Genomic DNA, 450 nt, shown 5'->3' with positions numbered 1-450 from the left:
GAGCATAAGGTGTACGATAGCAGGATTCACTACTGACACAGAACGAAGCCGGTTGTTGAGATCGGTCTTTAGTAAAGGAAAAAAACAGGCCTTCAGATGACGTGGGATATCAACATTCATTATTGACAGAGGACGTAGCCAATCGCCAAGAAGACCTATTTTTAGCTTAGCATAAAATAAAGATGAAAAAAAAGCAGAGAGAGCAAAAAGTATTTCGGGAAACGTAAAATAACGGAATTAATTATGGATAGACGGCGCACGCAATTCCACATTTCCCTTCTGTGCAAACTCGCTCGCTATACCAGCGCCGCTCCCCGTTCCTTTTGCATATTACACTAAGCACTTTGCTTTGTTCTTCTTTAATAAGACGGAGGTGGCTCTTACTAAATATATTCTGCGGAATGAAATACAAACACACCAACAGCGCTATATTCCGCTGACCTTAGACTG

This window comes from Penaeus monodon, chromosome 24, assembly GCF_015228065.2.
Source record: "Penaeus monodon isolate SGIC_2016 chromosome 24, NSTDA_Pmon_1, whole genome shotgun sequence".
Classification (NCBI taxonomy): domain Eukaryota; kingdom Metazoa; phylum Arthropoda; class Malacostraca; order Decapoda; family Penaeidae; genus Penaeus; species Penaeus monodon.
This window is presented reverse-complemented; position numbering follows the sequence as displayed.